Genomic DNA, 17,618 nt, shown 5'->3' on the forward strand with positions numbered 1-17,618 from the left:
ATAAGTTAAATAAGCAGGGTGACAATATACAGCCTTGACATACTCCTTTTCCTATTTGGGACCAGTCTGATGTTCCATGTCCCGTTCTAACTGTTGCTTCTTGACCTGCATACAGATTTCTTAAGAGGCAGGTAAGGTGGTCTGGTATTCCTATCTCTTGAAGAGTTTTCCAGTTTATTGTAATCAACACAGTCAAAGGCTTTGGCATAGTCAATAAAGCAGAAATAGATTTTTTTTCTGGAACGCTCTTGCTTTTTTTGATGATCCAACGGATTTTGGCAATTTGATCTCTGGTTCCTCTGCCTTTTCTGAATCTCGCTTAAACATTTAGAACTTCACAGTTCATGTACTGTTGAAGCCTGGCTTGGAGAATTTTGAGCATTACTTTACTAGCATGTGAGATGAGTACAATTGTGTGGTAGTTTGAGCATTCTTTGGCATTGCCTTTGGCTTGTATTCTAGTCCTGTGGCCACTGCTGAGTTTTCCAAATTTGCTGGCATATTGAGTGAAGCACTTTCACAGCATCCTCTTTTAGGATTTTAAATAACCCAACTGGAATTCCATCAGCTCCACTAGCTTTGTTCTTAGTGATGCTTCCTAAGGCCCACTTGACTTCGCATTCCAGGGTATTTGGCTCTAGGTGAGTGATCACACCATCATGATTATGTGGATCATGAAGATCTTTTTGTACAGTTCTTCTGTGTATTCTTGCCACCTCTTCTTATTACCTTCTGCTTTTGTTAGGTTTATATCATTTTTGTGCTTTACTGTGTCCATCTTTGCATGAAATGTTCCCTTGGTGCCTCTAATTTTCTTGAAGAGATCTCTAGTCTTTCCCATTCTATTGTTTTCCTCTATTTCTTTGCATTAATCACTGAGGAAGGCTTTCTTATCTCTCCTTGCTATTCTTTGGAACTCTGCATTCGAGTGGGTATATCTTTCCTTTTCTCCTTTGCTTTTTGCTTCTCTTCTTTTCACAGCTATTTGTAAGGCCTCCTCAGACAGCCATTTTGGTTTTTTGCATTTCTTTTTCTGGGAGATGGTATTGCTCCCTGTCTCCTGTACAGTGTCACTAACCTCTGTCCATAGTTTTTAGGCACTCTGTCTATCAGATCTAGTCCCTTAAAACTATTTCTTACTTCTACTGTATAATCGTTAGGGATTCAATTTAGGTCATACTTGAATGGTCTAGTTGTTTTCCCTACTTTCTTCAATTTAAGTCTGAATTTGGCAATAAGGAGTTCATGATCTGAGCCACAGTCAGCTCCCAGTCCTTTTTTTGCTGACTATAGAGCTTCTCCGTCTTTGGCTGTGAAGAATATAATCAATCTGATTTCAGTGTTGACTGTCTGGTGATGTCCATTTCTATACTTATATATTCATATATATACCTAATGAACCATTATAGCCTACCACTAATGCTATATTCCAGGTATTATTAAGATCAATAATCGGAGAAGGTAATGGCACCCCACTCCAGTACTCTTGCCTGGAAAATCCCATGGACAGAGAAGCCTGGTAGGCTGCAGTCCATGGGGTCGCAAAGAGTCCGACAAGACTGAGCAGACTTCACTTTCACTTTTCACTTTAATGCATTGGAGAAGGAAATGGTAACCCAATCCAGTGTTCTTGCCTGGAGAATCCCAGGGACAGGGGAGCCTGGTGGGCTGCTGTCTATGGGGTCACACAGAGTTGGACACAACTGAAGCGACTTAGCAGCAGCAGCAGCAGGATGCTCATATCAAGAATTCTGTGTTGTCCATGATTTTATCATGGACATATGTTTGCTTAAAATTATAATGAACTTTGTATAAGAATTTAAGTGTAGAAGTAAGACAACATTGATGATTCAAGGTGAAAACCTAGTTATGGCTAAAATTGTAATATAATCATGGAAAAAAGATGTGGATATGAATCTGTACTTAAGTTACCCTGGTAACTGTCATAGCACCCTATTCTTTCTTCATTTGTATTCACAACTATAGTTAGCCATCATGCCCATCTGTAAATGTTCTAATGGAGACTTGAACATAAACATTTGATACATCCATCAAATGTCTTATACTCAGTAAATAGTAACTGATAAATCCCAAAGTAACTTTCACTGGACAAGAGAAAAAATTCAGTCAAATACTAATATTTAAGAGAAAAAAAAAAACCCCACTTCAACTGTGTTTTAATTTGCAAAAGTGTCCTTTGTTTAAAATATCTAACCTCTTTTAGCTTTAAGATGCTTCTCACAAGTTGAATGTTTATGCATAATTTTAACTGTTTTTCTGCTGTATATTTCAAGTTAAACAAAATCCATGAGACTTGGAAGTACAATCTATGCTGAGTGAAGCGTTCTAATGACAGTGTTAGGGTTTCAGTGTAGAACAGACTCAGGGAAAGGTTTCACAGGCAACTTGATCAAGACTGCACAGCAAAGACATACGTTTATCCTTTATTTAGGATGACAAAAACTTAAACATATCTTTCAGTACTGTCTCTCTTTTTCTCACACAGATAGACTGTATATCAGTAATCTGGACACCAAGTTATTTAAAGCTATTATTTAGTACCATAATAAGTAGTAATTTAAATACAAGGTAAAATCACCACATTGTCTTGTTTACTACTGATGTTAATTTTAAACTGACGTTCAGTGCTCCCCAAAAAGGCAGCCTATGATTTGTTATCATTAAACTGTCAACTCTGCCTTGAGTTGGAAATAGATTCACACCACAGTACTTACAGCATATCACCTTATTTTCTATCAGTCCAAAAAAAAAAAAAATCTAGAGTCGGTTTAATTGTGTCTGTGCTATTTTTCTATTAACTGTTTCATGCATTTTTCCTGGCCTTTTAATTGCAGTTTAATAGTGGTCATTAACACATTAAGGGGTGTTAGAAGAACATTTGAAGTCCTCTTGACTTCTACCAAAGTTGACACTTCAATGCTAGAGTAATTTCAGCTATTCATTTATTTAATAGTGACCTATGCAAATGTGGAACCATGTCATTTTACAAATTGACTGTAATAATTAACTAGAAAGGCAGGGTAAAATGAAACAGGTTATAATTAGAATATAACTGCTACAGTATTACGTCAGCTAGAATAAAATAATCTCAAATGATTAAATTGGTTTCAATTATTAAGAATCAGTTTAATGTACCCACTGTTCTGATTTTTACATTTCTCTTTTTTGTGTGCATTAGATGTCACCTCATACAATTTATGTATTTTATTCATCTTGGTAAAACAGGCGTTACAGAAGTTTAATTAAGTAGTAAAAGACTTCACATTATTCTGCTGAATTCTAAATTAGTTTTAGAAACTAGTCAGAGTGCATGCTACATACTACTCAGGATCATTTCAATTAGCTGTATCTATTAAGCCACTCAAAATTCCCTTTACACAGTAAATATATGTAACATGTCACTAGCCATCAGAATATATATTTTAATCACATAATTATCACAACTTTCCCAATTGGTTCTTGGATGCATCATCTTTATATCTTTTTTAAAAAAATAAGGTAACAACTATCTTTCCAACATTCCAAGAATTTCCCGCAGTCAGGACTCCTGTATGCTTGGCGGTAGGTCAGGCTTCGTGGCCATATGGCACAGAGCCTCTGCAGCCAGATGGACCCCACACTTCAGTCAGTGTTCTGCTCTTGCTGTATTGAAATTCTTAAGATTTTTGAACAGTGTTGCATTTTCCTCTTATTCTGAGCCCTACAAATTATGTAGCTAGTCCTGCTTGAAAGATCTTGTACGGAAACATAATAGCTTGTTCATCTTTGGTCACATATTCAACATTTTGCTCATCATTTTCCTGATTATTAGGGATTGACTCTTCTTAACATGTGACTTCAAGAAATTTTGTCATGAAGCAGTGTTTATAAGGAGGACATCTACTTAGCCAGTGAAATTAACCAACAACCTTGGTAATCAATAGAGCCCAAATAATCACAGCCAGTTCATTTCCTAATATGTGGACTGTGTTTTAATTAGCACCTTTATATCCCAGTATATTTATATACGTGTGTATGTGTGTGTATATGTGTGTGTGTGTGTATATATATGTGTGTGTGTGTATATGTATATATGTATATATAGGTTTTAGTTATTAATTTCTTTGTGAAACAAAGAAGCTATATAACAATGGTATTTGAAAAATGTTCAAGTTCAGATTGTATGACTTTCTGTGATACATTTCCAAAAAATTTGTTTCCAGCCAGTATGTATCTCCAAGTTCTAGGATATCCTTTATCCTCTAGGAATCTAAGATGATGCCTGAGTAGTTTAAAATTCATTTTCTAATAAAGATGAACTCTGGTATTCTCAACATATAGATGGTTTTGTCTCAAAGTCTGGATTTTTATACAGAAAACACTTTATTCTATGATGGTATGTTGTTGATATTTTTTCTATTACATCTCCTTTTATTCGAATTGATCCTGACAGCTTTAGAACTTTGGTCATTCAAGAAGGCAGTTAAGAAAATTTGCATACTATGATCAATTAAGGCACTAGTTAAAAATGCAGATCCCTACTGAAGTTAAAGTCTTGTTAATCTTTTCACTTTTTTGTGTGTGATTTGTTCTGGTTACTTCAGGACTTTCTTGGGAGCATTTAATAATGATTTTGTAGCATACTGCTATATATGCAGGTGGGTTATTTAGCATGCTTGTATGGCTTTTGTCCCTTGAGGAGGTCTCTTCAAAAGACCAAGACAGGGTTTACTCAGAATAAAGGTGAAGTCCTCCTTCCCCCTGTAATTCAGTATTAACTGAAATCTGTTCTATCCTGGAATTCTGAGGATATTTCCAATGGTTAGAATTTATAGTACGGAGAATTGTAAAGATACTATTATCCAGAAAATGGTAATCTGATATCTACAAATATACTATGAAACAGTTTTAAGAATTAAGGATGATTACAACATTGTTTGTTAATCAGCTACACCCCAATACAAGGTAAAAAGTTTAAAAAAAGAGCTAAAGATGCTCTAGAACTGACTAAACAATCTAGACATTGGATAAAGATTAGCATATCCCTTATATGAAGACTTTTTTTTAACGTTCATCCTCAAAGCTTTTCATCTTGATTTATATGAAGTTATGAATCTGGGAATAACATCAGACACACCCCAAAATCAAACTGATTCATTGAGGTACTTTCCTAAAAACTTAGATCCCATCTTGAAGTAAGGCGACTTTTCTTCGCAAGACTTGGAGACCAAGCATTTTCTGCCATCTGCACTGTTGTAATTCATTCATATACATCAGTTCAACAATTTTTAGCAGCAATAACCCATCCTAACCTTTAACAATAGAAAATAATATATCCAACTAGTTTTCAGATTTATCTGACTTTCCTTTTATCTGTTTAAGCTGAATATTGAGTCAAAAATGCAATATATTCAAGGCACTATGAGGTCAACTGGGTAAAAAGAAAAAAATACTTATTCTGAAGAGAATAGCGATAATTTAGGAAAAAAAGCCATTTAGGATTTGAAAGAATGCCTTGAGCTTGAAAATCACTTCTATTTTTTCCAAATGGAATTAGAGTTCTTTATTATAACATAATTGTAATTAATATTGTACAGTTGTAATAATATAATTATTATTAATTACATTTTCCAAATGTAATTAAAATCCATTGCTTGGAACAAAGGCAATCACTGGATTACAATTATCTGTATTTCTAAAAGAAACAATTAGTATGGCAGGTTTCAGTTACATGGTACAAATAACCAGATACTGTATGTCTTATAATTATTAATTCACATACCTGGAATAATAGTAAACACAGGTAATATATGCACATTTTATTCTAGAAGACAATTTTTAAAGATCTGTCTTTAATACATTTTTAATTTAGCTGGTGATTAAAAAAATACCATTCATTTAGATTCATTTCTATATTTATGTGTGACATCTTGAATGACACATATTTAACTTTCCAGAATCATATATATCATAATATATCACAAACAGCATCATTAACATTTCAAATGGGGGTTACTTCTGTATTCATGAGTTAGAATTTAATAGTAGATTAAATGTAATTGCAAGTGCATTCTCCTAATAGACCTACAAAGTCGTCAATTAAATGTTATTAATGGAGGTTAAATTTTCTATGCGTTCAGAGACAATGTCAAATTTCAAATTCCAAGGTTTTCACTAACTTCACCCACATATTTTATTCTACTTTTTAAAAACCTCAGTTTATGTAGTGATAGAATGGACTGATTAAAGGCTCTCTTCATGATAAATAACAGAGTACAATATTGTAACTCTGTTGTAGTTGATTTGACCAAAAAATGGGAAATAAACTAAGGACTCGGCAGTCTTTTTATACCCTCTTTAGTTTCCACTGTCCTTGACTGCTTATCGGTGGTTCTCTATTTAAGATGTTAGCTATTAATGAAGATATTATAATTGAAAAGATACTTATATGGATGGAGAGCCAAAAATTATTTTAATTTCTGATTTTATGCTTTAACATTCCAATTCCATTAAAAAGTAAGGAAAAAATTTCTTAACAGACAAATCTATCTTGGTAAAAGATTCAGTCTTAGCATAATATCATAGTCAGAGAAATAGTACAGTAACCAAAAACCTAAACATAAATATTTAAAATCTTTACTCTGTGTCTCCAAATGGCAGCAGGAAAAGTAAATTCTTGACCTGCTCTCGGAAATCTTTTTATCTCAAAGTTCTCCCTAGGTAACTACCCAGGCCACTCTGCAGCCTCGCTCACTTTATTATGCAGGCAGTAGATCAATTTAATCTTTACGTGTCTCCTACACACGTAAAGTAATCCCCCTACACAAATTTTCAACAACAAAAAAAAATGTAGAGAACTCACCTAGCAAAGGGGAATCCTTCCTCTTCAGAACCTTTTCTTAAGAGTGGGGAAGGGAAAGGGAAGGGATGATTACAGATAGTACATAAATAAGATTATCTGCCTAACAATTTTCCTCCTGGTTGATAAATCTTTAGCTCCACCAACAGCACTTGCGATATACTTTCTACCACCTTTTCCTCCATTGATGCTGCATTAGTGAGCTTGCCTGCTGCCCCATTAGCCCTTGTAGCAAAAACCTGGCTCTGGAATGCGGACAAGCTCTACCGCCTCTGCCCTGTAACAGGTTGGAGGTCTGTTCACTAGGTAAGTACTCTTACAGCCACTGACTGCTAACAGAAGCAAAGGTGGAACTGTCCTAAACTACCAAATACTTGGGTACTTACCCATCACCAAGTATTTGTATAATCTTGCTGGAATTACTAAATTTGTACTTTCTTTTCTGGACAACGCAAAGTACCAAAGGGTGAGTAGCTGAAGAGTAACCATGATCTACCTGTTACTGACCAACAGATCGAACCTGGGTCTCCTACATTGTAGGCAGATTCTTTACCATCTGAACTAACAGGGAACCCCATTACTGACCAGCAATGGAGAGTGAATCAGGCTCTAATCTGAGCCTGACTCTGTCTGGGGTGCTGTTCTCTGAAAGGGAAAAAAGGAAGCCATTTCTTGCTATTCACCAAGACTGTGTCTATTGGAATACTTCATGAGGCAAAAATATACCTGCCATAGTTCTTGTCTGAGTTTTCTTATTTTATCTTATACTGATGTAATAGCTTCTTACTTTCCTCATGCTGAAGGAACTTCGCCAACAGCAAAGATTCAAGAATTCTTTCTGGTGGTGAGGGAGTCTAATTCTTCAGATAACTCCCTCAAAAATGCAATCCAGAGAAAAGGACAATTTATTGCTTGGTAATAACAGTATGGCTCAGTGGTAAAGAATCTGCCTGCCAATCAGGGGGTGTGAGTTCTATCCCTGGGTTGGAAAGATTACCTAGAGAAGGAAATGGAAACCCACTCCAGTATTCTTGTGTTGCCTGGGAAATCCTATGGCCAGAGGAACCTGGGGGGCTACTGTCCATGGGGTCACAAAAGAGTCAGACACCACTTAAAGTGACTAAGCAGCAACAACAATAACAGTAGCTAGAGTATCAGCATTTCCACAGGAAAGTGGGAAGAGGGTCAGATGATTCTTCCCACGCAGTTGGGAGTCTTACAGGAGAGAAATTCTGAGCCAGAGCACCCAGATATTTTATGATGGAAAGTATCATGCTTGACTTTGCCCCACAGTGATGGAAACATTATTTTGTTAGTAATGAATGGTAAACAAACCTGCCCTTAGCTCCAGAGGGAGATGCTATCTCTATCTTCGAAGGCTGTTCATTTTACAAGCATTCTTGAAAAGAGAGTCTATAGCAAGTAGAGCTAGCGCTTCTATTCACAAGACAAACCAAAACACAAGAGACTGCTAGAGGATGTTCTCAAAACCCTACTATTTTCTTCTTTGATATAGAAATATTATTCTTATCCCCCTCATTTTTCTTACTTACTAATTATTTCACACTGTTATCAAAATTATGTTTTCCTCAGCACTTATTTTTTAGAATGATGATGATTGTTAGAGCAGGAAACAAAAATTAGTATATATAATTTCCATAAAAATAGAATATTACAGCTACAAAGTACATATGTATGTACGTGACATTGTATAGCATGTATACAATATTATATGCATACTAAACACAAAATGAACAACAAACTGCCTCATTTTTTAAATGATGTAAAAATAATTTCAGTTTGAATGGTTCTTATGTATCAAGTCTCATATAAAGGCATACTATAAATAAGAAAGTGAAATTAAAACACTCATAAGAACCTTGAAAGTGTTATAATGATATTGTTTCCTGAAAAGTGAGGAGAAATAACAAACCTAATTTTTATGGTTATGCATTTTCAAGTCAAGAAACGTATCATGAAATTTTTGATTAAAATATATATGTACTACAGTTAATTTTTAAAATGATATAGAAACATGCTTATAATGTTATCATGTATCTCCTGTGATATAGTCATAACATTATGCTCCATTATGAGATGATTACAGAAGAAAGATAGAAATGGAGAAAAAGAATATACTGGTATCTGAAAGGCCAAGAATGCTGCTGTCAGAGATAAAGCTAAAAAGCAGTTCTTTAAAGGGTTTTTTCCCCTCAGGTATAGTCTGATACAATTTGTGTAAAAGGATGTAATCATATCTAGTGAGCTGAACAGCAAAGACCAGGGTGGATTTGATTTTGGCACCCTGAACACCTGCTATTTATTTTTCTTCCTAAATCATATTAATCTATGTAATTACCTATGTAATTAAAAGAATCACAGTGTGCCAAATGAAATGTAGTTTTAAGTAGTTAAATAAATAATTTATATTGTTAAATTTTGTAAACAAAATGATTTTTTAAAATGAGACATTTTGTATTATTGGTATTCAAATAACTGGAATTTTTTAGTAGTAAATAACTTAGGTTTTCTGAGTGTTTTTTTGAAATAAATAGAAGTACAAAAGACCCTGATGCTGGGAAAGATTGAGGGCATGAGGAGAAAGGGGCGACAGAGGATGAGGATGATTGGATGGTATCACTGACTCAGCAGAGTTTGAGCAAACTCCGGGAGATAGTGAAGGACAGGGAAGCTTGGTGTGCTGCAGTTCATGGGGTCAGAGAGTCAGACATGACTTAACGACTGAACAACAACTTGTCTGTTTTTTTTTTTTTTTCCTCAGCTATGTCTAAATAAAAGCAGTGACTCATGTTGTTTTGGTCAAAATTATTTTGGGTACATACCATCATAATCATAAAAAAGTTCTCAGATTTGAAGAATATTCTGCTCTGAAGAAAAGCCACCGAGAATACTTCTAAGTATTTAATGGGAAGAACATACTTACATTTCAAAATATAATGACAAATATATGTTGACTTCATTATGAGCACAGTAGAATGTGCATAATACTCTTATCTCTTCATCAATTTTAGACACCAGCTAATGGGGAAGCCAATGGAAAATACAGGGCCACAGCAGGAGAATAAAAAGTACTGGCCTGAGTAAATTAATACTCATAGGTTTGGGTAAAAACCAGCCACATTGTAAACCACAGTTAAAACTTGCTAATATTACATTTCTTTCACTATTCAAACATATTCTTTTGCTGTCTGTTGGTTTAAGATTAAGACTTTTGGCCATTTTAATTTAAAAAAGGAACTTAAAGAAGGGACTTATCAGCTGGCACTAGTGATAAAGAACCCTCTTGCCAATACAGGAGACTTAAGAGACATGGTTCAATCCCTGGGTCGGGAAGATCCCTGGAGGAGGAAATGGCAACCCACTCCAGTATTCTTGAATGGAGAATCTCATGGACAGAGGAACCTGGCAGGCTACCATCCATAGGGTTGCAAAGAGTTGGACACAACTGAAGTGACTTAGCAGTAGCTAACTTGAAAACTTAAAAAAATCCATTAAGATACAGGTTACATATAACAAAGCATATCTATTTTAAGTATATCATGATTTCATAGATTTTGATAAATGTACACACTCATATATATTCTGCTACAACCAAAATATGGATATTTCTCTCACTCCAGCAAAAGTTTCTTTGTGTTCCTTGAAAGTCAATCACCTTCCTCTAACTCCTAACTCTAAGCAACCACTGTTTTGTTGTAAGTCCCTATAGATCATTTTGCTTGTTCTAGAATATCTTGCAGTGAAATCACATATCCATTCTTTTGTATCTGGCTTCATTTGCTCAGTGTGATGGTTTTTGGATTCTTCCAGCTTGATGGGTTAATCAAGTTATTAAAAAAAAAAAATCACTAAGTAGTAGTCCATTGCATGAATTGTATGAATATACCAAAATTTACTTATTTATCCATTTAGCTTATGATGGATGTTTGGGATGTTTTCCAGTGTGGTACAACTTTGAACAAATGTCTTATGAATACTTCAGTTCAGTTCAGTCACTCAGCCATGTCCAACTCTTTGTGACCCCATGAATCGCAGCACACCAGGCCTCCCTGTCCATCACCAACTCCCGGAGTTCACCCAAACTCATGTCCATTGAGTCGGTGATACCATCCAGCCATCTTATCCTCTGTCGTCCCCTTCTCCTCCTGCCCCCAATCCCTCCCAGCATCAGAGTCTTTTCCAATGAGTCAACTCTTTGCATGAAGTGGCCAAAGTATTGGAGTTTCAGCTTCAGCATCAGTCCTTCCAATGAACACCCAGGATTGATCTCCTTTAGGATGGACTCGTTGGATCTCCTTGCAGTCCAAGGGACTCTCAAGAGTCTTCTCCAACACCACAGTTCAAAAGCATCAATTCTTTGGCACTCTGCTTTCTTCACAGTCCAACTGTCACATCCATACATGACTACTGGAAAAACCATAGCTTTGACTAGATGGACCTTTGTTGGCAAAGTAGTGTCTCTACTATTTAATATGCGATCTAGGTTGGTCATAACTTTCCTTCCAAGGAGTAAGTGTCTTTTAATTTCATGGCTATCTCCAAATTTTACATTGACGATGCATGTTCTTGGGGTACCAAGCCTCAGTTTTGCCCTGTCTGCAAGAAGAATTTGATGCTGAATCATTCTTTTGACTTTTACATCCTTACTTAAGAAAGTTTTTCAAACTTCTTTCACTGTGGGATTCATTTCAAATACGACATCTAGCACAATGAATTTCCTGCCTTCCTATAATCACCACAGGTTAATTAGACTTGGAGATGCTATGAGTGGAAAACTAGAGAAAGTTGGTCATAACTTTCCTTCCAAGGAGTAAGCATCTTTTAATTTCATGGCTGCAGTCACCATCTGCAGTGATTTTGGAGCCCCCAAAATAAATTCTGACACTGTTTCCACTGTTTCCCCATCTATTTCCCATGAAGTGATGGGACCAGATGCCATGATCTTCGTTTTCTGAATGTTGAGCTTTAAGCCAACTTTTTCACTCTCCTCTTTCATTTTCATCAAGAGGCTTTTTAGTTCCTCTTCACGTTCTGCCATAAGGGTGGTGTCATCTGCATATCTGAGGTTATTGATATTTCTCCTGGCAATCTTGATTCCAGCTTGTGCTTCTTCCAGCCCAGTGTTTCTCATGATGTACTCTGCATATAAGTTAAATAAGCAGGGTGACAATATACAGCCTTGACGTACTCCTTTTTGTATATGTATTTTTGTGGACTTATATTTTAGCTCTTTAGTGTAGATTGCTGAATTATGTAGTACTCATATATTTAACTTTGTAAGAAAATGCTAAAGAGTTTTCCAAAGTGATTGTGTCATTTTATACTGGCATATGTTGTGTATGGAAGTTTTCGCTGCTTTCCATCTGTGCTAATACTAAAGATTGTCAGTTTGTTTTAATTTATGAGTGTAAGAAGGTATCTCAGTGTGGTTTAATTTTCATTTCTTAGATGACTAATGATGAAGAGCAACTTTCCAAGCAGTTATTGGCCACTGATATCCTTTTCTTTGTAAAGCACTTTGTCTATTTTTAATTTAATTGGAATTTTTTGTCTTTTTATTATTGTGTCATAAGGCGTTTCTTAAGAAATATATTCTGGACACAAATTTTTTCTCAGATATGTGTATTACAAATATACTTCCCCAGTCTGTAGCTTACCCTTCATTTTCATAATTTTCATGTGAAGAGCAGATAATTTTTAATTTTATAAATTTCAATTTATTAAGTTTTTATGGTTAGTTCTTTTTATGGCCTATTTAATATTTGTCTAGCCACATATCAGAAGTTTTTTTCAGATTTATTTTTGAATCTAATACTTTTAGCTTTTGTGTTTAGATCTATATTTTATATCAAATGAATGTCTTATTTAGTATAAGGATTGAGATATTTATAGTTCTATATAGATATTCATTTGCTTTATCAAGTTTTGTTGAAAATACTCTTTGAATAAATTTGGCAACTTTTTCAACCATCAGTTTCCCAGATAGGAGAGCCACTGTCTCTCCCTAAAGTTTAGAATTTGGTTCTAAACTATTCTTTTGAATTGAACAAGTTTATTCTTACTGTTAACACATCGTTTCAATTACAGTAGCTCCACTTTAAAAACAACTCTTTACTATTTAAGATTTTTTTTTTTACTTTTCCTAATACATTTGAAATGAGCTTGCTGAATACTATGAAGAATCCTACCAAGATTCTGGTTAAAATTATACTGAATTTATAGTACAGTTTAGGGAGAATTTTGCCATTCTAATTTTATTGAGTCTTCTAATTCATATACATAATATAGCTATTAAGCTCTTTATCTCAATAATCTTTTGTAACAGTTCATACATACTTTGAAAAATTTATGACTAGTATTTTTATGTTTTAGTGGTATTGAAAATGGTATTTTTGAGACTCATTTTTCTGTTGTTTACTCTTAGTATATAGAATACAATTGACTTTTACATACAGATTTTGTATTCCAACAAATAACTAAAAAGCCTTGATAAATTTTTCTTTTAATTATTATAATTTTTCTCCCTAGATTATTTGATTTTAGAAAACAAATTACAATGAAATCTGTGAATAAAGATAATAAAGACAGTTTGCTTCTTTTTTCAGATCAGTCCTGGATGTTCATTGGAAGGACTGATGTTGAAGCTGAAACTCCAATACTTTGGCCACCTGATGCAAAGATCGGACTCATTTGAAAAGACCCCAATGCTGGGAAAGATTGAGGGCAGGAGGAGAAGGGGACGACAGAGGATAAGACAGTTGGATGGCATCATCAACTCAATGGACATGGGTTTGGGTAGGCTTTGGAGTTGGTGAAGGACAGGGAGGTCTGGCGTGCTGCAGTTCATGGGGTCACAAAGAGTCAGACACGACTGAGCGGCTGAGCGACTGAACTGAACTGAACTGATTCCTTGTGTCTTTTTTACACCTTAATTCACTGGAAGACATCCCTCCCACCAAGTTGAGGTAAGAACAGGTATTTCTACTTTGTTCTTAATCTTAAGAACATATTATATGTTTTATAATGAATTGTGACAGTAATTGTAGGTTTTTAGTAGATACTTTATCAATTTTGAAGAGTTACTTTCTATTCCTAGTAATTTTTAAATCAATGATATTCCACATTATCAAATGAAGTTTTCTGCAACAATTTTGATTATGACTTTTCTCCTTCTGTTACTTTCATTCAAATACCTGGAATAAACTCCATTTGGTCATGATGCATATTTCTTTCACTATAATGCTGGATTCAATTGGCTAATATTTTGTTAAGGATTTTGGCATGTATGTATAGGAGCTGTAAGTCTCTAATTTTTCCTTTTTTGCTTTATTTTTGGTCTGATACTACTATCAGAGTCATAGGGTAAAATGTCTAATACAATATACCAATAAACCCTTGTGTGCATGCTGTCTTTTGAGTGACATTTTAAATTGTGAAATCAGTTTATTTTGTAAATATAAAACTATTCTGTTTTTCTTAATGCTTTTTGTCTCCATTTGTGTCTTAGGAAGAATTTGCCATTTTGGTTATAATTTGCCAAATTTTTTGGTATAAAGTTGCTCATAATATTACTCATTATCCTTATAAATTATATAGTATTGGTAGTGATATCTTCTATTACATTTCTAATGTGAACCATTGTGTTATACAGCTTTTGTCCTTAATGAGTCCATCTATATGTACATAAATATTGTAGACTGTGAATAGCCTAGCTTTAGTTTAATTGATATGCTATACTGTTTTTCTGTTTTATACTTCCTTAGTTTCTACTCATTTTTATTTTTATTTCTTTGTATTTACCTTCTGTTTAATTTACTCTTTTTTCCTCCTAACTTCTTAATATGGACACTTAACATCTTTTGATTTTTAAACATCCACATTTCCTCTGGAATATTTAGAGATGTGTTATTTAATTTGGTAGAATTGGGGAATTTTTCAGAAATATTTTTAACCTAATATCAGAATCAACATCATGTCTATCCTGATTTTGGTTACACATTCCATCTCTAGTACAGTATTGGGATGGACTATAAAAGAATATGAATTTCAGGAAGTAAAGTTCACTAGGGACTGTTTTTGAGGCTAGCTACCACAGTAGCATACATATTCCACACTATGTTTAAAGATGAATTGACCCTTTGTCCTTATATAAGATCTCTATGTCTGAAAATATTTCTTGTTCTGAATTGCACTTTGTCGTATAGTAACATAGAACTCTAGCTTTCTTATGATTAGTGTTTTCATGTTATATGTTTTTTATATACTTTCAATTGAAAATATGTGTATCTTCATATTTTAATTACATTTTTTATGGGCATTATATAATCGGATTGATTTTCAAGTCAGTTGTAGACCACTTACAATTAATGTAGTTATTAGTATGATTGAATTTAATTTTACAACATGGTTATTTGTTTTCTTTAGTTCCTACTGCAATTTTCTCATTTTTATTCTTTTTTGCCTTCTAATGATTGACTGTTTTCAGTATTCAATTTTATCTCTATTATTGTCTTTTGTTTAGAAGGTATCTTCAAATATATTATACCACTTAACATACAATGTAGAATTTTTTCTCTTTCCCCCTCTTCCCTTTTATTGCTATCATGTTTTCTCTGTATGTTATTAATTTCAGATACAATGATACTCTTTTTTTGTCTTTTGCTATAAACAGTCAATTATCTTCTAAAGTAATTTAAAATGAGGGAAAGCTATATTTTTATTTTCCAAGTATATTTACCGTTTCTGGTACTCATTGTTTTCTTAGTGTGGATCCAGATTTCTATTTAGGTCATTTATAGATTCAAGTGTCCAATTGGATCATATTCCTTTAATCTAAAGAACATCATTTTTCTGTCTTTGTAGTGCATATCCTTGTCTACTGATCTCATCATCTATGTGGATTCTAGGTCTTTTTTAAAAATATATATTTTTCATCCTTAATATTGTTCATATTTTCTTACTTCTTCACATATCTAGTAATTTTTTATTGGATGCTAGACATTATAATTATTATATTGTTGAGTTCTTCATTTTTTTTGCTGTCTTTAAAGAGTATTTACTATTATTTTGAAAAATAGTTGAGTTTTCCTGTTGATCACTTGGTTATTTGGTTTATTTTTAAGTTTTCTTCTGACAGCTACACTGCTGTTTAACTCGACTCTAGTGCTGCCCTGGCCTTGCTCATGTGAGGCATCTAGCGGAGTCCTGAATGCTAACTGAAGTCTTTCTCACTATGACTGGTTAAAATTTAAACATTTCTCAGCCCTGTGTGAGCTCTTAGAATTTTTAGTTCATAATTCCCCATATTAGTTCTTTTTCTAATACTTCTATGCCCAGCTGCAAGTCATTTCACAGTAGCACATGTGCATCTGAGAATTCAGGGGGAAAAAACAAATTCTAGGGAACTTTATAGACCATTTATTTGCATATTTCCCTCCTCCCTAATATTGTGCCCCACACAAATTCTGGCCAATTTAGCTTTGCTGAATTCTGAACTTCATCTTTTTAACTTTGCAAAGCCACTACGTTTGCTTGGGTTCCCCTTTCAGGTTGTGCCTTTAAACAGAAAGTCAGGAAAATTCTAGAATGTATCCCATTTTTCTTGTTTCAGGGATCACAGCCCTGGGCTACCAATAATGTTGTGTCTAAGAACAACTATTTCATGTTTTTGTTCAGTTTTCTAGTTGTTTACAGCATAAGTCATGTCTGATCTATGTACTTCCACATGGCCAGAGTAGAAGTTCTCTTAAATTTTTACAAAATTTTAAGTTCAGTGAACCTAAATTATGCAGAATATTAACTGATAATTGTATTTTTCAATATTCACTTTTGGGGAAACCTAAACAATTACAGTTGAAAGGGACTATAGCAAATGGTGAATGAGATGAAATTTATTAGCGAGTCTGTATCGTGAGCTGCAGTGTTGTCCCTGCTTAGAGGTAATGTCCTAGGTAAATATAATTCACTGAATTTTAAAATAGTCTCTTGAGATTTCCATATTATCAACCAACCAGGAAATGGAGATGGAATATTCCACTGAAGTTTAAATAAAACAAAATTTAAGGAAAACCATTAATGGATTTTTTTTATAATATGGCAACTCAAGTCCTTTACATTGTAACAAATTTATTAAAGAAAAGAGCCAAAAGGAAGAGTGAAGAAAATAGAAAGGACATCACAGTTTCTGAATAAGATTACAGAAATAATAAAATATATGATGAATATGAGACAATGAAAGGAGGAGCAGAAGTTTTAAAAGCAAAAGAAAAAATTAGGGGACACTTTAACCAAGATATTCAGAAGTGAATTACTTAACTACAAAATTCTATCCATTCCATTTGTGAAACATTCACATGGTGTGACTTGAAGCTCCCTGTAGAGAGAGGTGAGAGAAGACAGCAGGTTCATAGGAAGGAAGGCAGGTCAGACTTAGCAGAAAGAACATGAGTGAAGCATGAAAGTAAGAAAGTGCAAGGTGAGTTCTGGGAATGATAATAAAACCAGTTGGGCTACAATGACGGGGAGTACTATAACATAGGACTGGAAAAGATGAGATAAATTGGGGCCAGATTATATAGGCCTTTGAATACCAGGCTGAGAATTTGCTGTTCTTTTTGGTTAAAATGGGGAGTCACTGAAGGTTTTTGAGTAGGGGAGTGAACTGACCTTTGGGTCAATTACTCTGGCTGAAATGTGTAAAGTAGATTGGAAGAGGGAGCGAATAAAAGTGGAGAGACAC

General features: G+C 34.3%; 2 long non-coding RNA genes across 2 annotated transcripts in view; both read left to right on the plus strand.

Moving 5' to 3' along the window:
- The window catches only part of LOC123334886, a 43,154-nt gene extending 29,609 nt beyond the window's left edge, over positions 1–13,545 (plus strand). Inside the window, exons 2-3 of the long non-coding RNA XR_006553078.2 lie at positions 6,997–7,165; positions 13,486–13,545. This is a non-coding gene — a long non-coding RNA (uncharacterized LOC123334886). The remainder of the gene's footprint in view (positions 1–6,996; positions 7,166–13,485) is intronic.
- A 121-nt stretch (positions 13,546–13,666) lies between these two features.
- LOC123334711 overlaps positions 13,667–17,618 on the plus strand; it is a 228,860-nt gene continuing 224,908 nt past the window's right edge. Inside the window, exon 1 of the long non-coding RNA XR_006552766.2 lies at positions 13,667–13,845. This is a non-coding gene — a long non-coding RNA (uncharacterized LOC123334711). The remainder of the gene's footprint in view (positions 13,846–17,618) is intronic.

Source organism: Bubalus bubalis, chromosome 8 (genome assembly GCF_019923935.1).
Source record: "Bubalus bubalis isolate 160015118507 breed Murrah chromosome 8, NDDB_SH_1, whole genome shotgun sequence".
Classification (NCBI taxonomy): domain Eukaryota; kingdom Metazoa; phylum Chordata; class Mammalia; order Artiodactyla; family Bovidae; genus Bubalus; species Bubalus bubalis.